The following is a 27,317-nucleotide window of genomic DNA, read 5'->3' on the forward strand; positions in this document are numbered from 1 at the left end:
TGGAACGTTAATCCCGTCTCCTGGAGGATTCTCTATAATTCCTCCTACTTCTCCGGCTTCTACTCTGCGATCTCTGGAGGATCTTCTCTTTACTGGAGACTTGTTACGGGAACGATGGCTCCTGTCTCTTGAACGTGATCGAGACTGCCGCCTCTTAGATGCAGATTTGCGATCTTTCGGCGCTTGACCACTTCCTCCTTCCCCCGGACTGTGGAAACATAGAACACATATATATGTTTCCACAAGAATCCGATATTCAATAGAACATAGAAGGGAACAAGCACTCTTTTACCACTGGGAGACTTGTGCAAGGGAAATTGAGAGACACCCCGTGTGCATAATCAGAAAAAGGCTACATTTAGCAGCCTGTTACCTGATGGTGACCACCTCCTCCGCATGCTCAAGATGATCCATTTCTCTATTTAAGAGAAAGATAAGAGCCATAAGAACTAGTAACATAACGCACAATACCATTGCATAGCATAAAGGTAATGAGCAATCAGTGGTTAACAAAACATGGCACAGAATAGTAGCCTAGTACATTAGCAAGTAGAATGTACAAACATACCTGCTCCAGCAGACAAAAGCCCAGAAGATATTTGCCAATAACTGCCTTAATCCGAATGCCAGGCCGCAGCTCAGTCTCCATGCAGCGCTCACTATCAGCTGCGGAGACGCCAAGCCAGCGTGCAGAGACGCAGAACAGCTTCCTGGACGCCCCTAAAACCAGGAGCCGTCCAATCAGCGCTCCCAGAGCGAAATCATGCCTCTCGCGAGACTTCCGCGCTCCTTGCCGCTACGTCATTTCCCGGAGGGGTCAGGCGGCGCCATTGCACCAAAGGGCAGCCAGCTAACAGAAGCCAAGCCGCTGCACACACACACGTGGACGCCATTAAACCCTATTTAAGGGTACAGGACGCCCACAGAGGACGGGAGAGGCTGAACCCGTCCTACACAGGGGGGAAAAAAGAAACTGAAAAAAATAAGGAAAGAAAAGTAAGTATACAAAAAAAGAAAGCACAAACAAAATAGGTAACCTGTCCATGCGAGGACAGAAAAAAGAATGGCTGGAGGGGACAGGTCAAAGGATTTTATAGGTAGTCTGTCCTATCGGGTTCAGGGGGCGGAGCCATAACCCATATGTATGCCGCCATGTTTGGTCCAGGAAAAAAGTTTACACTTGCGATAAAAGGTCAGGGAATTCCCGCACTAAACTAGCGGTGCTGGCTGAGTCGATACATTTTCTCTGTGCAGAGACAAAGTTACTATAAAGGAGGCAGCCCCAGCATCCCTTTACATGTGCATTTTTTTTTTAAACTGCCTCTGTATGCCCTAAATCTTCTCTGATTCTGTCTAAGGCCTAGTGCACACCGGAGCGTTTCCGCTGCGGTTTGCGATCTGCTTGCGGGTGCGGATCCGCTAGGGTAATGTATTTCAATGGGCTGGTGCACACCAGAGCGGGTGGCGTTTTGCAGAAACGCATACTCCCGGGCTGCTGCAGATTTTGGATTGCGGATGCGTTTCTGCCTCAATGTTAAGTATAGGAAAACCGCAAACCGCTCTGAAAAACGGCACTTCAGAGCGGTTTGCCAGGCGTTTTTTGTTACAGTAGCTGTTCAGTAACAGCTTTACTGTAACAATACATGAAATCTACTACACCAAAAACGCTACACAAAACCGCAAAACGCTAGCTGAAACGCTGCAGAAAAATAAGAAAAAGCGTTTCAAAATCTGCTAGCATTTTGCGGATCTGCTAGCGGTTTTTGGTGTGCACCAGGCCTAATAGTCTTTCTAAACAATCTATTTAATTGCGGCAGCTTAGAAGAACTTCCAGAAATGTTCCACATGCAGGCTTTCTCATGTGAAATTTTTCTGAAAACAGGTACCCAAGGGGTTAAAAAAAACACAACCTTGGTATTCTGGGATGCTCTGCTCTCACTGCTGCTGCCTGGGAGGTCTGTCTCCATTATCTTGGCTGTTATCCGCTGGCTTATTGCGCCATCTAAACAGCCGATATTCTCCGTCCCAATTCCGCTTTCTCTTATCTTTATGAATTGACATGTAGTGACGTGCTGAGATAATCACCGCATAAGGTGGTAATTTCCCGCACTGCTCAAGAATGTCAGCTTTTCATGCGGAAACAGTTTTTATGAATGGACACTTTGCTAAATGGTTGGTAAAGTTAGCTGTTTTGAGCATTACCGCATGCGGGAATGCTTTATGAATTGACCCCAATGGCTATCATTCATAAAAGCATGTACGGTAAAAAAATCTGGGCGGGAAAATATCGCATTCAGTATTTTAGACTTCTAAGGGCTCTATTCATAAAAAAGTTTTGGCGAAAAAACTCCTGGAGGGAAAATACCGCAGCGGTATTTTAGACTTCTGGGTGGTCATTCAAAAAAATGTTGGCAGCTGCGATGCAAGTGCGGAGATCTCCCGCTGAAGGCTGGTGGTAAACTGTTGGAAGGCATGCGGAAACACTTACGCCGGCAGAGTCCCTCCGTGCACTGCTCTCTCTGGGAGGTCTGTCTCATTCACTTGTATGTAATCCGCAGGTTTCGAGGAAGCGGTATTTCCCGTCCACATACTGCTTCCTCTAAGCTTTATGAATGGCCATTTTGTTACTTTTTTCAAGATAAATCTAGAAAAACACAGCAGAAGGCGAAATTTTCTCGCTCTGCCGGGAGATTGTAGATTTTCATGCGGGAACAGCTTTTATGAATGCCCACTTTGGTAAATGGTCGGGAAAGTCCACTGTTTTGAGCGGAAAACTTGCGGTAAGGTTTTATGAATAGAGCCCTTTGTGCTAATTCATAAACATTTGCACAGCTGTGATAGAAATGCAGTGTTTTCCTGAAGCCCAGCTGTCGGTAACATTGTTACAACATTGTTACATTCCTTATCTCCATGCAGAGACAGCTATACAATAAAAGAGGCATCCCCAACCTCCCTTTAGATGTGCATTTTTTGTTATACTGCCTCTCCTTCGGAGCAGTGCTTTTCAGCGCTGCTAGATTTGGGAGCAGCCGGCGCCTCCATAGACTATAATAGGAATCACTCCTATTGCAGCGCTCAGTGAGTAACGTTGGCGCCGTCAGAAGACGGAGCCGAGATTGCTTAATAACACAATAATTCGGCCTCCAGCAATCGCTGGAAGCCGAATTATTTCATTCCCCCACTATCCATGGCGGCCTGGAAGGGGAATAGTAATTAAAACGACCCGGACTTGTGCAGAAGCAGGATCAGCCATATACCGCTGTATCCTGTGCCCAAGTCTACCGGCGCCGATTTCAAATGTACTCCTCTCCTTACCCTGAATCTGCTCTGAATCTGGCTATTAGTCTTTCTAAACAATCTATCTAATTGCCACAGCTTAGAAGAACTTCAAGCAACTTTACACCTGCAGGCTTTCTGATGTGAAATACATCTGAAAACAGGTACCCAAAAACACAGCCTGGGGTATTTATGGGAAGCCTTGTTTGTTCAGGTCGCTCTGCTGCTGCCTGGGAGATCTGTCGCCATTAACTTTGCTGTTATCACTGCCTCTTTAAAGCAGGTGGTATGTTCCGTGGCATTATTGCCTGCTGTAATCTGTATGAATTAACATTTACTGACGTGTTAAGTTAATCACCGCAAGGCGGTAACTTACCTGACTGCTCGGGGGAATTTCAGCTTTCCATGCGGTAACTGCTTTTATGAATTGACATTTTCCTAAATGCTCAGTAAAGTCAGCTGTTTTCTGCATTACCACATGCGGTAATGCTTTATGAATGATAGCCTATGGCCGTCTCGTCAAAAACGCACATAAGATGTGAAAAAGCCCTCAGGCCATTGTTTCTCAAACCTGTCCTCGTGACTCCCCATTGGTGTATGTTTTGCAGACAACTTTCCCTCTGCACAGGTGGGGTAATTAGTGTCTCAGCTTGGTGGATTCCATGTACCTGATTACCCCACCTGTGCAGAGGGGAGGTTTCCTGCAGAACATGCACCGCTGGGGAGTCACAAGGACAGGTTTGAGAAACACTACATTAGGCATCAGCCAGGCTGGAAAACACTGCCCAAATGCTATTGTTATACACTACAGCAAGCACTGACAGCTCACACAGCTACACGCCGGAAGCCGGTGGCCATGGAGCTTTGGGAGGGAGTCACAACAAGAAGACCCGCCAGGTAATTATAACGTTATAGGAGAAGAGGACACGTTGAATATGAAATGTATACTGAAAGTCCGCTTGAACTCTTGAAATGCAGGGAACTTGAATCTGTGACAATCTGTGTTTTGCGCCTGCACTGCCACGCTTGTACACAGAGGGGAGCGCGACCACAAGCAATATTGGGCATTAAAGTTGAAGATTGTTTAGAAGGTTTCAGTACAGGAGGGGCATACAAAGATCAGGGAAGCCTGATACTTCCCCTTAGGCCCCATTTCCTGTATCGAGAGGATGCGATACAATCGTGCTGCAGGTACTTCTGGTTGTCTTCTGGAAGTGCGGATGCGCGGCCGTCTTTAATCGCCTACGAGAGTCAGATGCATGCTGCGAGAATCTGCAGCATATATCTGAGTGTTTTCCCCGGTCGCATCGAATCGCAAAATTTGCAAGCAATGGGAAGTGCTCTGACTTGCATTGGTTCTGTTTGGGTGCGATGCAATGCGCTCATCCCACTGTGGCTAGTAGAAACAGGCCTTTATTTTGTGTCTAAGTTTGTGTAAAAGCACTTTGAATAGTGATTTCCTGAGCGCTTTTATGAATAAATACATTGTATTTATTCATTTCCGGGTCAAAGAGTTCACTTCCTGACTGATGTCAGGAAGTGTAAAAAATAACCGCTCCACAAAAGTGCTTAGAAAAGCGTTAAAGCACAGGGAAAAGCGATTTTTTTTTTAAATCCCTAACCAAATCGCTCAGTACTTGCGATAGCGCTGGCGATTTGTAATGTGAACAAGGCCTTAAGGTTTACTTACGGTATGATGCACAACATACATGGTACAAGGTTAGTATAGTGACAGGTCAGCGGGAAATGCTGTGTAGAGGCTGACAGGCTTAAAGCACTCCGGAAGTGTGCTTAAACTAAGCCCCCTTTTCAAACCTAAACGGTGTGGTGGTCACACGGCAGCAGCCACTGCACCAGAGAAATCGGTATTATTCTGACCATACGTCACAGTGCAGCGACAGGGTCATATGCATAGCACTGCCCCCCCCCCCCCCCCCCGCTCAATGACGTACCCACTGCTGGCCAGGAAGTACATCACTGGGATTCCTATCAGTCCACGCACGTGTGCCACATTGCACCGTGCTCCTGCTGTTTACACTTTCTGCGTCACCCATTGGTTATCATTGCTGCATAATCCATGTAGTAGGCACGAATGATGCGGCAACACACTGCAGCCTTTGCGTTGGGATACTTACAGCGCACCACGTAACATTGTGTTAAAGGACTGCTGTAGGGGGAAAAAAAGAGTTGAACTCACCTGCGGCTTCTAATGGTTCCCAGCAGACGTCCTGTGCCCGCGCAGCCACTCACCGATGCTGTGGTCCCCTCCTCCAGTTCACTTCTGGAATTTCCAACTTTAAAGTCGGAAAACCATGGCGCCTGCGCGGCCACGCCATCTTTCGCGCTGATGTCACCAGGAGTGTATTGAGCAGGCCCAGTACAGTCTGCGCCTGTAGTGAGGACACAGCAATGCAGGCGCATTGGTTTTTAGACTATAAAGTCTAAAATTCCAGAAGTGAAGGCGGGGACAGGACAGCAGCTGGGAACCATTAGAAGCCCCAGGTAAGTTCAGCCTAAAAAAACCCTGATGGGCCAGAGCACTTACTGGTGACTCTTTCCTTGGATGATATGTCTTCTGAATGGGAGGGTGATGGGAGGAAACCTCTCAGCAAGCCTGCCTCTTCCTGTCTGAAAATTTAACTTAAAGAAAACCTGAACTGAAAATTAAAAGTCAAAATAAGCATACACAAGTCATACTTACCTTCCATGTAGTCTACTCCTCAGTGTATTTCTCCTGTCCCGCGTCCTGTTTGTTCACTGTGATCAAGGGAATTTTCTGTCCTCCATTTTGAAAATGGCCATTACCCATAACAGCTTTCTGGTCAGCACACAGTTAAACTGTAACATTGTCCACTTGAGCCATAGGGAAACATTGACATTACCTGGTACATCAGTTTTCCTCTCAGCTATAACTGACAGCAACTGATATTTTACTGACAGCAAATGATATATTTCAGATCTGACAAAATATTGTCAGAACTGGAAGGGATTATTGTCAGAAGAAAATGGTGAGCTTCTGAGAGGAACTGATGGCAAGGTAACTATGTAATGTTCATTTGAAGTTACCTCATGTGTTTATTTTAAATATTTTTGCTCAGTACAGGTTCTCTTTAAAGAGGAGCTGGCAGCCATACTATCTCAGAAAAAAAACAAACCCACACATATATAAGTAGATAAATGCTTGCTCTACTTACATAACATATGTATTGCACTGCCCACGGTTTGATTTTAGTGATTTTTCTAAAAAAGAGAAAATCCTTCTTTGCATTTCCCATTTTAATTGTGACTATTTTGAAGCCAATCCTGATGTAATTTCCTCCCTTAGGGCTCGTTCACACTAAAGGCGTTTTCGGCCTGTTTTTCAAGCGCCACGAAGTCGGGACTTACCTGGGGCTTCCTCCAGCCTGTCGTAAGTCGGGAGGTCCCCTGGCGTCCTCCTGGCTCCTCTCCCGGTCGTGCTGCAGAATTGATGACCGGTGACACCCGGGTCGATGTCGGGCTGACACTTCCTTAATGGTGACGCTACGTGGGGCCGGGAGAGGACGCCGGGGGACCTCCCGACCTAAGGCCTACGGCCCTTAGGCCTCTTTCACGGACAGTTGATGGGCAGTGAAATGCCTATTAGACTCATAACTGCTTGCTGCTGCTTGATAACTCCTTAGGGCCCGTTCACACTAGAAGCGCTTTTCTGAGCATTTTGCGAGTGATTAGCATTTTTATAAAATCGCTCCCTTCCCCCCCCCCCACACACACAATTTTTACAGCGATTTTAATTAAAGTGAATGGGAGCGATTTTTAAAACCAGGTGCTTCTAGTGTGAAGGGGCTCTTACTGCTGCCTGCCAACTGCTTGCTGAGCATACAGTTCAACCTTCTACAGACTGTTGATAGGCAGTGAAATGCCTCTCAAACTTTCACAACTGCTCATTGCTGTCTGGTAACTGCTTGCTGAGCACACAGCTCAACAGTCCGTGGAAAAGAGGCCGAAGGCTGGTTGATCGTATATAACCTTTCACCAAACTTTTTTCCTGCAGCAGCTTTTTCTGATACCATTAAAATTCCTTGTTGCAGCAGAACTGATGTGCGGCAGTATGCTTAAAGGGGAACTGACGTAAGAGGTATACGGAGGCTGCCATATTTATTGCCTTTTAATCAATACCAGTTGCCTGGCAGCCCTGCTGATCCTCTGCCTCTAATACTATTAGCCATAGCCCCTGAACAAGCATGCAGCAGATCAGGTGTTTCAGACTTTAAAGTCAGATCTGACAAGACTAGCTGCATGCTTGTTTCTGGTGTTATTCAGATACTACTGCAGAGAAATAGACCAGCAGGGCTGCCAGGCAACTGGTATTGATTAAAAGGAAATAAATATGGCAGCCTCCGTATACCTCTTACTTCAGTTCCCCTTTAAAGGGAATGTCTGAGGAAGACATTAAAAAAAAAATCTACTTAGGGCCTCCTCCAGCACCTGTCAGCCATCATGTGCCCTCGCCGCAGCTCCGCTTCCCGCTGGTGGCCTGGGGTCCCCTTCGACCTTGCAGTGTGCGGTAGTTCTGAACCCCCACCCCCCCAAAGTGTGATTTAATGAATTATATGTGTAGTATGGATAATTAATAGAACATTAGTAGAAAGGAGTCTCATAGGGCTGGTGCACACCAAAACCCGCTAGCAGATCCGCAAAACGCTAGCAGATTTTTAAACGCTTTTTTTTATTTTTATGAGGCGTTTTGCTAGCGTTTTGCGGATTGCTGCTGCGGTTTTCAGTATAGTAGATTTCATATATTGTTACAGTAAAGCTGTTACTGAACAGCTTCTGTAACAAAAACGCCTGCAAAACCGCTCTGAAGTGCCGTTTTTCAGAGCGGTTTGCGTTTTTCCTATACTTAACATTGAGGCAGAAACGCATCCGCAATCCAAAAAATGCCTTACCCAGGCATTTTTCGTTTCTGCAAAACGCCTGCCGCTCTGGTGTGCACCACCCCATTGAGATACATTGACCAAGCAGATCCGCAGCCGCAAGCGGATCTGAAAACGCCCAAAAAGCCGCTCGGTGTGCACCAGCCCATACAGTGTGTTTATTTTCAGTTTTATAGTTTTGTTTGTTTTTATAACATTGCATCATTCTGTCATATTTGCAGTTTACAAACCACACTCTGTGTTTTTAAGCTAAATTTTAAATTTTCCTTCAAGGACATGGAGGCATGGAACATGAAGGCAACATGGAGGCAAGAACATGGAGGCTGCCATATTTACTTCCTTTTAACCCTCCTGGCGGTTTGTCAAAATCCGCCAGGGGGGCAGCAAAGCCATTTTTTTAATTTTTTTTTCTTTCATGTAGCGAGACCTTGCTCAGCGGCATCCCCCGCGATCAGGAGATCCCGTTCAAAGAACGGGATCTCCTGGAGGGCTTCCCCCGTCGGCACGACGGATATCGGCGGGTGGCGGCGGCGATCAGATTGCACACGCAGCTAGCAAATCGGCCTAGCAAACCGCCAGGAAGGTTAAACAATACCAGTTGCCTGGCAGCCCTGCTGATCCATTTAGCTCAGTAGTGTCTGAATCACACCAGAAACAAGCATGCAGCTAATCTTGTAGGATGTGACAATAATGTCAGAAACACCTGATCTGCTGCATGCTTGTTCAGGGTCTAGGGCTAAAAGTATTAGAGGCAGAGAATCAGCAGGGCTGCCAGGCAACTGGTATTGCTTAAAAGGAAATAAATATGGCAGCCTCCATATCCCTCTCACTTCAGTTGTCCTTTAAGTAAAACCTTATCTCAAGGTGTCTCTTACTGTTTGACTGTTTAAGTGCTTCAGAAAACAGGACTGTGTTCGGCCCAAGTTGGGTGGAATAGCTCAGAGAAGCTCTTTTTGCCATTGTCCCCGGAAAGTCCCCCGGTCTTGGGATTTCTGCGCATGTGTGGCCCGGCTGCGCCCCCCGACGCCGGGAGTGTTCTGCACCTGTCCAGTACTACTGCATAGGCGCGTTCTGCTCCTAGTGATGGGGTAGTGCGCATGGCTGGACTGTAGGGCCAATTGCGGATGATCCCGGTGGTGGAGAAGGACGACGAGGGAGCGATCAGCCTGGAGGGGGGACTAGAGGAAGCACTAGTTATGTAAATATTTTTTTTCTCATCTCAGGTAGTCTTTAACTCTTCCTGTACTAGAAAACAGTATGAGACTTTTTCTTTGCTACTAGTGTTCTATTTCTTAGCTTTACTACACATACAATTCATTATCTCATAAGTCAGCCAGAGCACTATCTGCACAGAGTTTGTATGTTCTCCCCGTTTTTGTGTGGGCTCAGTCAGGGATTTTATCAGGGCTGATTAGAAGCAGGCTGAATGAAACAGACAGCAGAGTAGGAGTTTTCTCTAATGTTCCTACTGATATATTATGGTAAAATACATGAGGGTTCTTTGTCTCTGGTTCACTTTAAAGTGCACCTGAACTCTTGCACAGGACAGAAGGAAAACAGAGAAATGCACCCTGTATGTATTTAGAGAGTTTAGCCTAATTCCCCCTCATCTGTGTCTGATTACAAGTTGTAATTTGATCTCTCCCCTGTGACTGCCACAGCAGATACCACAGATAAGCTCATTTGAAAGCACAGGATGTTAGAAATATGTCTACTTCCATGAAAACAGGAAGTAGAAACTGCAGATTTATTGCAGGATTTCTATCAGCTGCAACAAAGAAATATTTTTCTTTAAAGGTTATTATGCTGTTGTGTATATTTTAGTAGCAGTAGGGTATTGTACCGTGTTAGCCATCAGTAAAAGCAAGAAGTTTTAAATCAGGATGATACCATTTATTGGCTAACTACAAATGAATAAGAATAAACAAGCTTTCGGCCTTGCAGCCTTCGTCAGGTTTACATCCTGTTAGTTTGCAAGCTGGTGGTACAGACAGCTTATATACATGCAACATCAAAAGGGAAAACAGATATTTTTTTCAAGCATAAATACGTCATTAAGATGCCTTAATACAAACAGACCATCTAAATGGTGTAAGATAAGGATCCTTGTTTACTCCATTGCTCACAGACCTGGTATTAGGATTGACCCAGAGGTATCGTAAATTCTTAGTTCACAAGTTCAGCTAGAGTGGCTGAGACAGTTCATATATCGTCAATCTCATACCAATATAGAAAGTTGTTGTCCTTATTCAAACCCTTCTGCACAACTTTGAACCAATTTATAAATTTTGTTTCTGCTATTAATCGGTCATTCGACGTTTTGAAGCCGCCCTTCAGGGCAGTGACACGAAGATCATCCATGCTGTGTCCGTTGGACCAAAAGTGTGTAGCAACTGGGAGTCCAGATTTGGTATCATTAATAGTGTGCCTGTGTCCATTCATACGTTTGCGCAGTGTTTGTCCAGTTTCTCCCACGTACATAACATTGGGGCATTTAGCACACATGATCAGATATACCAGATTGGTGGACCCACAGGAAAATTTACCTTGTACTCTGTACTCCTGTTGTGAACCTGGTATCGTTACCCTGTCAGTGGAGTAAATGTGTCTGCAGGTCCCACATATTTTTTTGACGGCAGGGTGATGATCCGTTTTGTTGAGGCCTATTCAAAGAGCTCCTGACAATCATCTGTTTTAGATTGTGTGGTTGCCGATATGACAAGAGTGGAGGTTTAGGGAATATCGTTCTCAGTCTGTGATCCTTGTGTAAAATGGGATGAAGTTCCTTAGCAATCCTCCTTAAGATTTCCAGGTGTGGGTTGTAGGTGACAGCCAAAGGGACACGTTCCTCTTTCTGGTTTTGCTTATATTTCAGGAGTTCAGTCCTGGGGATGTTGCTGGCTTTCCTGATTTGGGCCTCAGCCATGGGAGGACTGTAACCTTGTTTAATGAAAGTGTTCTTAAGGTGATCCAGGTGCTTGTCTCTGTCCATCCTGTCAGAACAAATCCGGTTGTACCTTATAGCTTGGCTGTAAATTATAGAGTTCTTAATGTGCTTGGGATGAAAACTGTCATATCTTAGGTATGTGGGACGGTCTGTAGGTTTGCGATACACAGAGGTTTGTATGTTGTTACCCCTGATGTATATGGTGGTGTCCAGAAAGTTAATCTCTGTGTGAGAGTAGGTAAGTTTCAATTTGATTGTAGGATGGAAGGCATTGAAGTTCCTGTGGAACTGGAGAAGATCATCCTCTCTTGCGGACCAGATGATTAAAATATCATCAATGAAGCGGAAGTAGGCCAAGGGTTTTATGCCACATGCATTGAGGTATTCCTCTTCGATTTTGGCCATGAATAGATTTGCATACTGTGGAGCGAATCGCGAACCCATTGCCACGCCCATCTGCTGTAAATAGAGGTCCTGTCCAAAAGTGAAATAATTATGAGTGAGAATGAATTTGATCTTCGTGTCACTGCCCTGAAGGGCGGCTTCAAAACGTCGAATGACCGATTAATAGCAGAAACAAAATTTATAAATTGGTTCAAAGCTGTGCAGAAGGGTTTGAATAAGGACAACAACTTTCTATATTGGTATGAGATTGATGATATATGAACTGTCTCAGCCACTCTAGCTGAACTTGTGAACTAAGAATGTACGATACCTCTTGGTCAATCCTAATACCAGGTCTGTGAGCAATGGAGTAAACAAGGATCCTTATCTTACCCCATTTAAATTGGTCTGTTTGTATTAAGGCATCTTAATGACGTATTTATGCTTGAAAAAAATATCTGTTTTCCCTTTTGATGTTGCATGTATATAAGCTGTCTGTACCACCAGCTTGCAAACTAACAGGATGTAAACCTGACGAAGGCTGCAAGGCCGAAAGCTTGTTTATTCTTATTCATTTGTAGTTAGCCAATAAATGGTATCATCCTGATTTAAAACTTCTTGCGTATATTTTAGAGCGGAGAGAAAGTTCTGAGTTACGGTCCGCTTTAAGATGGGTGATTGGTGCTGTTCTGAGGACTTTGATATCTACAGTTGTCGAAGTAGACTAGAAAATGCATACAGTGGGCTTTCCTTTTCCACAGCCTCTGAACCCCTATAGTATAAGCCCTGCATAGGCCTCTGATAGACCACCACACTCTCTGGCCTGTAAATGACAGTTGGAGCCAACCAACAAAGTACATCGTTGGGAGTAGGTTCCATTCCCTGGTAGAAGCCTAAACTTTACAAAGTGTTTTATTTTCATCCAGACAGCAAAATATCCACTTTACATGAATAAGTATTTTATATTTGTCTGGCATTTCCCTTTATCTCACCGGCAGCTTAGGCTATCCTGTCATTTCTCATTCTACTTTTGAATAAATGAAACGTCTGCTCGCTGTGCCTAATGTTCGGAAACAAGCCCATCAAGGAACGAGCGTTAAATGTCCCTATGTCCGGATCATGTAACCTGTTTATGCTACAAACTCAGAAACCAAGCGGCAGAGCCTGAGCATTATAGCGCGCTCGCATTAATAAATTATAGATCGCAAGGCTGAGAGAGGAAAATTGCTGTCACTAAACCTCTGTTTCATTCTCCAAACTCTCCTCCTTGTGGATGTAAACCCAGAAAGCATCACTCAATGACTCGTTAGTTTGATAAACTGTCATAAGTGAGCAGCTACAATAGGAACTACGAACACAGCAGCATTTATGAGGCTCAGGGGATTTCTGCAAACACAAGAAGTCTTTAGGAAGCTGAAACAGAGCCAGGAGTTCTGAATCTTTCATTTTTTCTGTTGCTGCAAAAATGTCACAGCTGAAAAATAGAAGCCAGCGTTCCCTGTAGGATTCTATTACCTCCCAAGCATTCCGGAGTTTCTGTAGTGGTACGAGCATTACGCCCAGCGTGACAGAAAGGAAAGCCAAAACTCGCTGTCAGCCGCCAGTCCCTCCATCAGCCCAATTTACATCTTCCCTGGAAGCCAGGTGAGGAGGAGGACAATTTATAATTCACGAGCAGGCTGGATTTGAATTGGAAAACTGAAGTTCAAAGCCTGGCGGTGTGTGTTTCAAGAGAGAATGACAGGGGCTGCAAGCTCACAGGCCCTCACTCCTTCATGACAAATGATAGCAAAAACTTGTAGTATTAAGAGAGGACTTTTTATTTTTTTGCCAAAGCACATCACATTTGGGATTGAGCAGAGATGTTGGAGGCATCTGGTGTTCAGAATAACAGGTGGGCCTCAGACAAAAATGCTAGGGGAGCTTTTTCTGCACAGAGAATCCTGGGAGACTGTTCTACTTATCCATGCACCAATCGGATTCCTTTTTCATTTTTACATCCCGTGCCCCATTCAGTAATTTTAGACCTTTATCCCAAGGAGCCAAAAGGAAGAACTCCCTTGTGTCTCCGAAAGTGGAGAAGTTCTTGATCCTTGATGGTTACGTGTAACCTCCAAGTATCTATAGAATGAGATAGACCAGGAGCCGATGGTGCAGTGCCGTTGTTCCAACATTTCAGCATACCCGACAGCATAGCATACAAATGCTACTGAGCATGTGCAAAGTCAAGCAGGTCATAAATTAACCCTATAATGCCCATCAGCAGCACTAACCTTGCAAACCGAGTTAGCTGCCTGGGTCCTGGTGTGCAATGTCCACTATCCAAGTGAAAATAGAGTTAGAATAAAAAGTTGTCTGAGCGAAGCGAGGACCGAGCCTGCAGCCCAGCGAGTAAAGCGAGCGGGCAAGGGGACACTTATTCTACTACAAGGGGGAATATCACTTTAAATGTATGCTATTTAGTCAATGTATGCTAAAATGTTGGAACACTGGTAGGCCACATACACACATCAGACCATAGTCTTTGGAAAATGAAAGATCACAGACCAATTTTACCCCCTTCCATGTAGTATGAGAGCCATACCTACACAGTCTATTCTATGGAGCTGCACTCCCCATCAGAAAAAAATCTTTGCAAGATGCTGCACACACAGATGCTGTACAGACACAAAAGATCAGTATCTGCAAAAGATCTGTTCCTGCAAAAGATCCGTTCCTGCAAAATGCATTCATAGTCTATGATATCTGCAGATCATCATACACACCTTGTTTAACTGACATTCATCTGCAGATCAGTTCCACCAGGATGGATTTTCAGATCTGCAGATGATTGTCTGATCTGCAGATGAATGTCAATTAAACAAGGTGTGTGTGATGATCGGCAGATCTCATAGACTATGAATGCAATTTGCAGGAACAGATCTTTGGTAGGAACAGATCTTTTGCAGATACTGATCTTTTGTGTCTGTACAGCATCTGTGTGTTCAGCATCTTGCAAAGATTTTTTTCTGATGTGGAGTTCAGCTCCATAGAATAGACTGTGTAGGTATGGCTCACGTACTACATGAAGGGTGGTAGGATTGGTCTGTGATCTTTCATTTTCCAAAGACTATAGTCTGATGTGTGTATGAGGCTTTAGACAAGGAGCTTATAAGCGCATGTATTTAAGAAAGATATTTACAAAGGTGGGTTGCGAACTTGCAACCACCATCGGAGCTTGCAGGAAAATCGCCGTGCCTGCTTAGTATCCCAGGTCTGTTGATGCAGATGCTGATTGGTCACACTCCTGGAAGAGGTACTGAGGACAACTAGGGTCCCTGAGTTGGTGGTGCTTGATGTAAATGAGAGATGCACTGTCTTACCTTCTCAGAAGAAAACAAACCATAGATAATGGAAAGGTATATTTATTGATGCATTAAAGACAACGTGTTTGCCTGGTCTCAGGCTCAGCCCTCTTCCTCAGGTTAGTAACAAGTGCCTGTATCAGTTCAGTCACGAGAAGGTCTCTGAAGGTCAGCTGATGTTCCTTGGTGGTCGACATCAGAAAAATATGTTGCTTTCTATAGCGTAGTACTAACACATATTCCGTAAAGCATTAAGGCAAACCTGTAGGTTTAATGAAGGCATAAATTACCTTGTAAAAGGAAGCCTCTGGATCCTCCAAAGGCTTCCAACGCCTTTCTGCAGAACCCTGCTTCTTGCTGGGACCCTCTGAAAATACTTGAACAAGCACAGAGCTGATGGGGTTCGGCAGAAAAAACAGAGCACAATTGGCTCCGTGCTACTGCACAGGCATTACCCTTCTGTGCCTGCGCAGTGTGGCCATGCTCTGTCAACAAGCCTTTGTCGATAAATTTTGTGGGGGTCCCAGAGCTGAAACCATATACAAAACTGTATACTGTTCAGTAGTTTATTACATATCTTTGTTGTTAAATGTTACAGTATTGTATACATAGTTTAAAACACATTGAAAACACACATAAACATAGTTTATACTACAGGTTAAACTCGAGAAATTAGAATATCATGCATAAGCCCATTTATTTCAGTAATTCAACTTAAAATAGCAAACTAATATATGAAAAAGACTTATTACATACAAAGCGAGATATGTCAAACCTTTTTATATTTTTGGTTATAATTTTGGTGATTATGGCTTACAGATTATGTAATAATTAATAATAATTGCAGTATTTGTATAGCGCCTTTCTCCTGTCGGACTCAAAGCACTTGCGAGGCAGCCACTAGAGCGCACTCAGTAGGCAGTAGCAGTGTTAAGGAGACTTACCCAAGAAACTCCTTACTGAATTAGTGCTGGCTTACTGAACAGGCAGAGCTGAGATTTGAACCCAGGTCTCCTGTGTCAGAGGCAGAGCCCCTTAACCATTACACTATCCAGCCACTGCCACTATCCAGCTATGTAAACCCCTAAATCAAAATCTCAGACCATTAAAATATTGTGACATGATACCTGCAAAGGGTTCCTATTTCCTATATTAGTTTCACCTTTTAAGTTAAATTACTGAAATAAATGGACTTTTGCAAGATATTCTAACATTTTGAGTTTCACCTGTATATGTCAAAATACATAGGGGATCACTAATGAGCACTCACTTGATCCAAAGAGAGACCGCTAGACCCACCTGTGAAGTGCAAATTGTCTTTATTTGCAGAAACCGGACATGGCATAAGTGGTAAAATTTGTCAGTGATTGGCTAATCATAACTGAAAGTGTGTACCAGGGTTTACAGACCGCAACGGATGTGGACGAATACAGCAGATCGTTCATCAGATCTGCTGTGACGTCCACATCAGTAACTCTGGCAAATGAGAACTTAGCCTAGGAGTGTGTTTGGTGTTTGTGTACTATTCTTGGACAGCCCAAATAACACACACAGTACAAGACAAATAACATATCGCACTTTTCTCCTGGCGGACTCAAAGCGCCAGAGCTGCAGCCATTAGGACGTGCTCTAAAGGCAGTAGCAGTGTTAGGGAGATTTGCCTACTGAATAGGTGCTGGCTTACTGATCAGGCAGAGCCGAGATTCGAACCCTGGTCTCCTTTGTCAGAGGCAGAGCCCTTAACCATTACACCAGCCAGCCACAGTATTGGCCAATCTTGCTAAATTACACACATGCATACCTTATAAACTCTCTGGTATTTCACCCCTTTTTCAGTTGAAGTTGAAGGATAATTAATTATATACTGTAGACTGTATAAGAGTGTAAGCTCGCAAGGGCAGGGTCATCCTCCTAATGTTTACTGCTTTGTAACAATATTTGTGCTGCTTGCAACTCTGCTGTACATTTGTTATTTGTATTTATGTTCCCCTTGTCGTCTTATTGTGCTTTGTAAAGCGCTGCGGAATATGTTGGCGCTATATAAATAAAAAATAATAATAATAATAATAATTGTTACTGAGCCTGTACTCTTTTCACCACTCTACAACATGTACTTACATAGCTTGGCCACTAGATGGCTCACACAACCAGGTTAACGAACACTTGCAGGATAACTGTAGATTTTTTTTTTTATTATTTATTATATTCCCACTGTAGTTTGTCCAAATGTGGTTTAATAAAAAAAAAAAAAAAATCCAAACTCCAAGTATGGTTACTGTTGGACATCTGTGGAAGTGTTACTGCTGTCTGTTTCTCTCAACGGGATTTCTCAACGATTCAGAGGCGTCATTTGGGATAGGAAGCCTCAGGGATGGTTATCATCTTTCCCTGCGTGATTGAAAAGGAACTACATTAGAGTTTAACTGAAAAATGATCATGAGTATTAGTCAGGATTAATGCATTGAATAATGAAGAGAGCACACCCCGGCACTCCAATGCAGAGGTAGTTTAGTTAAGCATGGTATACAAAAAGCAATGAGTTACAAGCCGCCTGTGTCAACAGCTGTTTCGCATGTAGTCACGCCTCCTCAGGACACCAAGGCTCCTAGTCAGGATTAATACTACACATTTAGATAGTGTAGATGCATTTCCTCTATGCTTCAAATAGCATATCAAACAAGTTATAACTGTCTCTCAGCAGTGTGATTTCTGGTGAAACGCTGCCCGCATTAAAGGGAAGGTCCAAGCAAACTAAAAATAAGAAAATCCACTTACCTCGGGCTTCCTCCAGGTCCTGGCAGCTGTCTTGTGCTTTCGCCACAGCTCCCGTGGCTCCCGGTCCCCTCCGGTGAAGATGCCGCCAGGTCTGCTTCTCCTGCGCTCCAGTACGTGGCTCACGAAGTTCCACTGATGTCATCCGGGTTGTATTGCGCAGGCTCAGAACTACTGCGCCTGCGCAGTACAGTCCGGATGATGTCAGTTCGGTTTTCAGTTTTAGCAAAGTTTCTATAAAGTGAATGCTGCACATTATAGGCACTTCCCAGGTATCAAATGGATATTAAATCATACTTCAGAATCAGAAACTTTTATTTCGCCAAGTGCGACCGAGGTCAAACCCGGAATTGGTTGTGGTTCACATGGCAGTGGCAACAGGCAATAGACAATAACATAACAAGCGAGACAGTCATAGACAATAGCAATAATACAAGCAAGACAGGCTGTTATGAGCCTGAACGGAGAAACTGGGATTGATTGCAGTTTGCAGCAACACAGACACTGAGACAGGAATAAACTATGCAGGAAGGTTTATTTACAATCGTGCATACAGGATTATGCAATATCAATGCAGCAGCACACATAACACCATGTACAGTAGTCAGAGAATATGGTGGCAATTATATACACAAGAACGCAACCACCACATACATACACACCATACAATCAAGGCAAGATGCAAAACCCCCAAACCCTATCTATCTATCTACCTAAATATATACAGGATATATACACACACAGATACACCGGACAAAGATATACAATATATACACCAATCGCAGTACAAGAAGGCAGGCACAAAATCACAGTCAGGACAAAGCATAGGTCGGCAACAATCGAGCAATCACGGTACACAAGGAGCAGGCAGTAAACGAGGTCAGACAGAATCAAGGTTCAGTAACAGGATAACAGATACAGAATACAGAATACCAGAGAACCAGGGTTGTCCAGATACTCCAGCTAGCGAGCACAAAGTTCTGGCAAAGGTTGCTCCTTGCAGGGCTCTTAAATAAGGAGGACACACCTGCAGCATGATCGACAAGCAAAGTCCATAGAGAGCAACCCTTGCAGTGGCAGAGCGGTTTCCAGCCAGCATAGAGCCACCCAGTGGTGGAACAAGGAAAGTTCAGGTCCTGCAAAGTCTCTAGAGCCACCTGCTGGTGGAATAAAGGAAGTTCAGGGTTCAACACGATGCTGCCACCAGCAGGCAAGAAGTGGTATGACCATATTCCTAACACAGGCAATAATACATCAAGACAGGCAGTACCTATACATTTTTAATGGTCTATGCAGTACAATATGCGGTCGGCTCATGAACAGAAATCCTCCGGGTTTGGATATTGTGCTGCTCAGGGATGAAGTAAGTTCATTGAAAGATTCAGCACCTCGAGTAGAGCTCTGCCAAGAAGAGCACCAGGTTACTAGCTGGGTTATTTACTGGCCCGGGTTCCAGTGTGCCTTGTCCAGGCTAATTGGCTAATTTGACCTGAATGCGGCTAGCGTACCGACGAGAGGCAGGAGTTCAACAGGAGGGCTGCTTGGGGAAAAAAGGTGTCTCTACACCTGTTAGTCCTCGGGCGGGTGGTCCTGTAGCGTCGGCCTGATGGGAGGAGCTTAAAGAAGCTGCAACCTGGGTGGGATGGGTCCTGGGAGATCCTGTTGGCCCTTGTTTTCATTCTGGTAGTGTAGAGGAGGTCTAGAGGTGGCAGAGGAGAGCCAATGGTCTTTTCCGCTGAACTGACAACTCTTTGAAGCTTATACTTGTCACTGGCGGTTGCTCTTGCATACCCCACGATAATGGCAGAGCAAAGGGTAGCCTCAATAGTGGCAGTGTAGAAGCTGGACAGCAGCTCCTGAGGCATACCAAATTTTTTCAATTGGCGCAGGAAGAATAGTCTTTGTTGAGCCTTCTTCTGGATTTTGGTGGTGTTCTGCGCCCACCTTAGGTCGCTCGTTAGGGTTGTTCCCAGGAACCTGACGCTAGGGACCCTGAACACTTCAATCTCATTGATAAAGATTGGTTGTTGTGTGTGTGTGTGTGTGTGTGGGGGGGGGGGGGGGGGTGTCTCCTGAAGTCCAAGATCAGTTCCACTGTTTTGGCTGCATTAAGGACGAGTTTGTTGTCCTCGCACCATCTGCAGATTCTCTCGGTCTCGCTGCGATAATCGTGTTCCCCTGCCTCACCTATGAGCCCAATGATAGTGGTATTGTCTGCAAATTTAATGACCTTTACGGAGTCGGCGGAGGAGGTACAGTTGTTGGTGTACAATGAGAACAGGAGAGGTGACAGGACACACCCCTGTGGAGCACCTGTGTTGGTCATACTCACACTGGAGAAGCAGTTGCCGAGCTTCACCAGTTATGTCCTATTTGAGAGGAAGTCCTTTACCCACGCGCAGAGTGTGGTGCCAGCTCCAAGATGTGCCAGGTTGTCGATCAATATATTTGGGCAGATTCAGGGCCGGTCCTGGACTTTCTGCTGCCTGAGGCAAAGATCGTAAAGGCCCCCCCCCCCCCCCAATATTTCTACATAACATTACATCCCCCACACAACCGACCGTGTCCGTGAAGGAAAGCCTGAGTGACGCAGCAAAGTCTGTGACTGACTCACCAGGGATTGGGTCTCCCTCCGGGTCTGGCGGCGGCGAAGGGCGGGCATCCGCATCCAGCATGCATCCTGCACTGGCAGGGGACAGACGGCTGCGGTCTGCGGCGGGCATGCTCCATCTCGGATCTGAGGGATCTCGCGCTGGGCCAGTGAGCGGCGGCCGGCGGCAGCCAGCCAGCCTCATCATCATCATCGTCATGGTCACGTCGGCGGCGCTCGCTGCTCAGTGACTGACCATGACAATCAGCCGCAGCCAGGGCAGCAGAGCGGGCGGCAGACGCCGCCATCAAATCAGCAGGCTTAGGCACTAGGCAGCGTCACCAGCGTGCAGCCTTGGAGGAGACAGGAGAGGCTGCAGAGCTCGGAGTCGTCGGACTCAGAGGCCGGCGGCAACAGTGCAGTTTCTAGGCTAAAATGCACCCAGGGCGAGGGTGTAAAAATTGCGCCCCCCCCCCCGGTATAGGTAGCCAGCTATAGGTCCCCCCCGAGTATAGGTGGCCAGGCATGGGTGAGCCAGTAAAGTTGCCCCCAGTATAGGTTAGCCAGGTAGTTGCCTCCAGTATAGGTAGCCAGTATAGTTGCCCCCAGTATATGTTAGATAGGCAGGCACCCCCCCCCCCCCCCGCCCCGGTATAAGTTAGATAAGTAGGTGCCCCCAGTACAGGTTAGCTAGGTAGGTGCCTCCAATATAGGTAGCCAGTATAGTTGCCCCCAGCATAGGTTAGATAGGTAGGTACCCCCAGTATAGGTTAGTTAGGTAGGTGCCCCCAGTATAGGTAGCCAGTATAGTTGCCACCTGTATAGGCTAGCTAGGTAGGTAGGTGCCCCAATACAGGTTAGATAAGTGCCCCCAGTATAGGTTAGATAGGTAGCTTCCCCCCAGTATAGGTTAGATTAGGTTGCTGCCCTTCAGTATAGGTTAGATTAGGTAGGTGCCCCCAGTACAGGTTAGATTAGGTAGGTGCCCCCAGTATAGATTAGATAGGTAGCTGCCCCCAGCATAGGTTAGACAGGTAGCTGCCCCCCCAGCATAGGTTAGATAGGTAGCTGCCCCCCAGTATAGGTTAGATAGGTAGCTGCCCCCCAGTATAGGTTAGATAGGTAGCTGCCCCCAGTGCAGGTTAGATTAGGTAGGTGCCCCCCAGTATAGGATAGATAGGTAGCTGCCCCCAGTACAGGTTAGATTAGGTAGGTGCCCCCCAGTATAGGATAGATAAGTAGCTGCCCCCCAGCATAGGTTAGATAGGTAGCTGCCCCCCAGCATAGGTTAGATAGGTAGCTGCCCCCCAGTATAGGTTAGATAGGTAGCTGCCCCCCAGCATAGGTTAGATAGGTAGCTGCCCCCCAGCATAGGTTAGATAGGTAGCTGCCCCCCAGTATAGGTTAGATAGGTAGCTGCCCCCCAGTATAGGTTAGATAGGTAGCTGCCCCCCAGTATAGGATAGATAGGTAGCTGCCCCCAGTACAGGTTAGATTAGGTAGGTGCCCCCCAGTATAGGATAGATAGGTAGCTGCCCCCAGTACAGGTTAGATTAGGTAGGTGCCCCCCAGTATAGGATAGTTAGGTAGCTTCCCCCAGTATAGGTTAGATTAGGTAGGTGCCCCCCAGTATAGGATAGATAGGTAGCTTGCCCAGTATAGGTTAAGTAGGTAGGTGCCCCCTCATAATGGCGGAGGGGGGAGCCGGAGCCGCGGTGAGGGCAGCCCGACCTCTCCCTCCCTCTCCCCGGGCCGCTCTCCATGCTCCCCCCTCGGACTGTAGGCAGCAGAGTTAGCGCGCAGGGAAGCGCTGCTGTACACAGCTGTTACTCACCTCCCTGGATCCGATCGCCGCTCCCGCCCTGCTGGTCTCCTCTCTGCAATGTAGCCGCTGCTGATACACACGCTGCTTCCTGTTTACACAGGAAGCAGCCGCGTGTGTATCAGCCGGCTTGGCAGAGAGGAGACCAGCAGGGCGGGAGCAGCGATCGGATCCAGGGAGGTGAGTAACAGCTGTGTACAGCAGCGCTTCCCTGCGCGCTAACACTGCTCCCTACAGTCCGAGGGGGGAGCATGGAGAGCGGCCCGGGGAGAGGGAGGGAGAGGTCGTGCTGCCCTCACCGCGGCTCTGGCTCCCCCTCCGCTATCACAGCCACGTCATCTGGTGCCGCCCCTCCACTTCCTGCCGCCTGAGGAACCCGCCTCACCCCGCCTCATGGGCGGGGGCGGGCCCACCCTGGGCAGATTGTATTGAAAGCAGAGCTGAAGTCCAAAAACAGGATCCTAACGTAGGAGTTTGGTCTTTCAAGGTGTTCCGTGATGTACGCCAGACTGATGTTGATGGCATCATCCACTGACCTGTTGGCCCTGTATGCAAACTGATGTGGATCGAGGAAGGGGCTGGCGAGGCGCTTCAGCTGGGCAAGGACCAGGCGTTCGAGGATCTTCATGACTATGGGGGTGAGGGCCACCGGTCTGAAGTTGTTGAGCTCTGTGTTGCCTGGCTTTTTTGGGACCGGTATTATTGTGGCCCTTTTGAGACAGGAGGGGACACTGCCTTCCACCAGGGACCTATTAAAAAGGGAGGTGAGCGTGGGAGCCAGCTGGTCCGCACAGGTTCTCAGGCAAGTTGGTGACACGCCGGCTGCTTTCCTGGCATTGAGTCTACGGAGGTGATGGAGAACATCTGTTTCCTGCACCTCTATTTGCACTGGGTCAGCCTGGAGCTTCGGGGAGGGCTTTGTCGAGGGTGCCGGGTTAGCCAGCTGCTTGGGATGGTGTTCAAACCGACAGTAAAACTTGTTAAGTTCCTCGGCCAGTGAGGTGCTGGGGGTCGCATGCTCGGGGGGTGGTTTGAAGTTTGTGGCTGCTCTGAGGCCTTTCCACACCTCGCGTGGGTTGTTTGACTGGAGGAAGTGGCCCAGCTTGTCAGAGTAGGCCCTCTTTGCAACACGCAATTCATGATTCAGAACATTCCTTGCATTCCTGAACTCGTCTGGAGTTCCGTGCTTGTGCGCCTCCTCCTTGACTTTCCGGAGGTGACGCAGCTTGCTGTTGAACCACGGCTTGCTATTTGGGAAGATCTTGAAGGTCTTCGAAGGGACACACCTCTCCTCGCAGAAACTGATGTAGGAGGTGATGTCCTCTGCCTATTCCTCCAGGGAGGGTGCCTCTAGGACCGCCCAGTCAGTGCATTCGAAGCAGGCCTGTAGCTCCGCCTTAGCCTCAGCTGTCCACTTTTTTACGGTCTTTATGGCGGGCTTTGTGGTATCCAGGTGCTTTCTGTAGGTGGGGATCAGGTGGATTAGGCTGTGATCCGAGTTCCCCAGTGCAGCACCTTGAGTGGCCTTGTACGCATTCTTAAGGGTCGTGTAACAATGATCCAGGGTGTTGCGGTTCCTGGTGGGGCAGGATACGTGTTGCTTGAAGCGGGGCATCTCCTGACGCAGGTTTGCGCTATTAAAGTCTCCCAGGATGATGAAGAGGGCCTCTGGGAAGGCTTTACAGCTTTCTGAGATAACGAGGGACACCTTTAAAGAAGTGACCAAGCAGAAAACCCTCACCCTGCTTTACTTACCCAGGGTTTCCTCCAGCCGCCGACCCGGGGTTTCCGCCGGTTCAGGTCGTCCTCTACTGTGCCTGCTCGAGCACCGCCGTCAATCAAGTCCACGTTTTCTGCAGTGTGGTGCACAGTACACTACGCACAACTTGGAGTTGATTGACAGCGACGCTCGCGCAGGCACAGTAGAGAAGGCCGGCCTCTGTACCTGCAGGGACCCAGGGCCGGCGGCTGGGAGCGGAGCTGTCAGTGTGAGACATGTCGGCTGCAAGGGGCTGGAGGAGGTGAGCAGAGCAGAGGGGAGGATTTTTTGCTTGATAATCTCTTTAAGACATGCACCTGCCACACCTTTAGCCACGCCCCACCAAACCCCTAGTCAATGCATACCACAAAGCAAAAGACCTACATATTATTATTTGAAGATAAAAAATATAGATTTAGGCCTCTTTCATAGTGCGACGGTAAAATCAACATTTAACGCAGAATATTGCACTGCAATGAAAAATCAATGCCCCGTTCACAGTGCACACGTTGTGTTGGTGTCTATCGTTGCACGTTAAGTGAAAGTACTGCATGCAGTGTGTTATACACATTATTAGCTGCATTAGACTGTTTGCACATGCTCAGTAATGACTTGGAAGCATACTTTTCATTGCCTGTATGCGCTACTGTATGCGACCATAACAGGGCATTAAGTTGCGTTGTAAGATGCGTTGCGACTTTAACGTCACATCAAAACGCAACATCCTACTGTGAAAGAGGCCTCAAAGAGTGGGAATAAAGTTTTAGTCAATCAGCCAAAATCACTAAACATTGGTAAGATTGCTGTGCGTGGGTGGCATTTCACTGCTACCTACTACGCATAAGTAGTACATGTTACATTAATCACGCAAATTTTCATTATGTGCCTTGGTGATGAAAACGTCTATTAAGCCACGTGAGCTGCTGACCAGCTTTTACGCATACAGGTGCAACCCCCAGCGACAAGTATAAACTCCAAAGAGTGATTAGTGTGGCGGAAAAGATCATTGGTTCAGCCCTGCCACCTCTTGATTTTCTCCACACTGCGAGAATGAAGATGAGAGCTACTGAGATCTTGCGGGACCCCCTCCCACCCGTGCAGCTGCTTCTTCGAGCTGCTTCCGATATAGGTCCATCTCCTCCAGAACTACCAGACGCAGGGGCACTTTCTTCCAAAAGGCTGTCCACCTGCTAAACTCCAGCCCCCCTTTGCCAGCACTATTGTCCTTTGGCACTCTCATACCTTAGACTCTCACCGGTCCACCACGCACCACGTGCACAGCACAACCCTTCATATTACAGCTTGACAACTGCCTGCTTTAAATGCACACCTTTGATTTGTAAATGAATGTCTGTCTGTACCATTGGAATGCTTGTTTTTGTTGTTGTTTCTGGTGCATACAGAGTACTTGGCAAATAAAGTTTGGTTCTGAATCTGATTCTATTCTGATCCTGGTGTTTCTTTTTCAGCCGGTGAACTACAACTGTATTTTCCTGGTTGAAGCTATAAACATGTTTACAACCTGAGAGAGTGACTGCATCAGAAGACATGCATCAGAAGACATGGATGAGGGAGGATGGAGCACTGATTCAAAGTGCATTATTATTAGTGGCTGCTAGGATTCCTAGAATCTAAAGAGCCGGAGTATCACCCACGGCTTCATTTCCTGCGTCACAGCCACATCTTTATGGACCATGATTAGTTATTCCAAACTGGCATCACCGGTTCTTTCAGAAACATGGAGCACACACAGGTAAGTGGCACTTTACTTAATGTTTTTATGATGGTATTTTATGTTTAATCAAAAGATCTGGGGGGCGGGAGGATGCACATGAGTTCGGAGCTGCTGCAGGACCAGATTTCTGGAAAGGCCATAAAGGCCCAGGCCTTGGGTGGCTGCAGCCTAAGCGGGGCACCTGGATATTAAAGTATTAAAGAAGAGTTGCTACATATAAAACAGGAGGCTGAAAACAGGGAACACATGAAGGGAAACTGATGATTAAGGGAGTTGTTCATGAAAGAGAAGGGCAGCTGTACATGGATGATACACATGGAAGAGGGGGCTGCACATGGAATGGGAGGAGGCTGCTGTACATGGATGTTACACATGGAAGAGAGGGCTGCACATGGAATGGGAGGGGCTGCAGTACATGGATGTTACACATGGAAGAGGGGGCTGCACATTGAATAGGAGGAGACTGCCGTGCATGGATGATGCATATGGAAGAGGGGGCTGCACATAAAATGGGAGGAGGCTGCTGTACATGGATGTTACACATAGAAGAGGGGGCTGCACATGGAATGGGAGGAGGCTGCTGTACATGGATGATACACATGGAAGAGGGGGCTGCACATGGAATGGGAGGAGGCTGCTGTACATGGATGATACACATGGAAGAGGGGGCTGCTGCACATGGATGATACATATGAAGGAGGGAGATGCACAAGTAATGGGAGGGGCTGCTGTGCATGGATGATACATATGGAAGAGGGGGCTGCACATAGAATGGGAGGAGGCTGCTGTACATGGATTACATTTGAATAGGAGGAGACTGCCTTGCATGGATGATACACATGGAAGAAGGGGCTGCACATGGAAAGGGAGGTGACTGCTGTACATGGATGATACACATGGAAGAGGGGGCTGCACATGGAATGGGAGGGGGCTGCTGTACATGGGTGATACACATGGAAGAGGGGGCTGCACATGGAATGGGAGGGGGCTGCTGTACATGGGTGATACACATGGAAGAGGGGGCTGCACATGGAATGGGAGGGGGCTGCTGTACATGGGTGATACACATGGAAGAGGGGGCTGCACATGGAATGGGAGGGCACTGCAGTACATGAATGATACACATGGAAGAGGGGGCTGCACATGGAATGGAGGGAGACTGCTGTACATGGATGTTACACATGGAATAGGGGGCTGCACATGGAATGGGAGGGGTCTGCTGTACATGGATGATACCTATGGAAAAGGGGGCTGCACATGGAATGGGAGGGGGCTGCTGTACATAGATGATACCTATGGAAAAGGGGGCTGCACATGGAATGGGAGGGGGGCTGCTTGACATGAAAGGGGAGCCCCAACATACTTGGCCCAGGGGCACAAAAAGTATAATTCCAGCCTTGCAGAAGTGTATGGCACAGAGTAGAGTGAAATGGGGCCACAGTCCCGTATACAAAACGTTTAGACCTGTCGGTGATTTAGGAGCAGTGTCTTACTTTCACTTGGACAGTTGCACAGAAGATACCTGCTGTGCCAAGAGAGTGACACGGGCAGCATGATTAATGCCACTTCTATGATGCAGGTACCAACTGCGGTATTAGCACTTAGCCCACATTACAATATGCTTTACACTTGTCCATTAACCTGTGACCCCACCGGGAGATCATATTCCTGCTCGCTCATTTCCAATTCTAGCGCTGCTGATAAATGCTGCAACATTCCAGTCGGGGCACTTGTTGTGTCATCTGTGTTTCGGGAAGTGTCAGATTCGCATT

At 46.8% G+C, this 27,317-nt stretch overlaps 1 long non-coding RNA gene across 1 annotated transcript in view; it reads left to right on the top strand.

Annotated features, from left to right (window-relative positions):
- Positions 1-27,317, top strand: part of LOC137542394 (uncharacterized) — a 383,858-nt gene that overhangs the window by 116,404 nt on the left and 240,137 nt on the right. The window contains exon 2 of the long non-coding RNA XR_011025418.1: positions 25,280-25,563. This is a non-coding gene — a long non-coding RNA (uncharacterized lncRNA). The remainder of the gene's footprint in view (positions 1-25,279; positions 25,564-27,317) is intronic.

This window comes from Hyperolius riggenbachi, chromosome 12 (assembly GCF_040937935.1).
Source record: "Hyperolius riggenbachi isolate aHypRig1 chromosome 12, aHypRig1.pri, whole genome shotgun sequence".
NCBI classification, from domain to species: Eukaryota; Metazoa; Chordata; class Amphibia; order Anura; family Hyperoliidae; genus Hyperolius; species Hyperolius riggenbachi.